The sequence below is a fragment of the Papaver somniferum genome, unplaced genomic scaffold (assembly GCF_003573695.1).
Source record: "Papaver somniferum cultivar HN1 unplaced genomic scaffold, ASM357369v1 unplaced-scaffold_139, whole genome shotgun sequence".
Classification (NCBI taxonomy): domain Eukaryota; kingdom Viridiplantae; phylum Streptophyta; class Magnoliopsida; order Ranunculales; family Papaveraceae; genus Papaver; species Papaver somniferum.
The window spans coordinates 3,103,879-3,104,315 of NW_020623156.1; positions in this window are offsets into that span (position 1 = coordinate 3,103,879).

Genomic DNA, 437 nt, shown 5'->3' on the forward strand with positions numbered 1-437 from the left:
ATGTGATTGCATTTCTAAAGCTGTGATTCGAGCTTCTAATTGATCGATCAGTGATGATTGTGTGAGTGAGGCACTAGCAAAATGTTCATTTTCACGTTGTGGTGAATGATGCATGTGTGAATAGTTATTAGGGTTCATGTATTGAGGCTCGGGACTTTGAAAATGTCCATAATAATTCCTATAACTATTGACATCATGGTCTATGGGAGGTTCATAACGTGGAGTATGTCCATACGCAAGTTCTCTAAGGGATTTGTTGTATTCCCCAACTGTAGACCAAGATCTAGACATGATTTGGCTCAAAAGCTAAGTAACTATGTTACAAAGCCCAAAATTTGGTTTTTAATGGGTTTGGATTTTTGGGAAAAATTTGGTTTTTATGGGTAACATTTGGTTTTAAAGAGGTAGAAAAATTTGGTTTTTAATTGGGAGCAAAA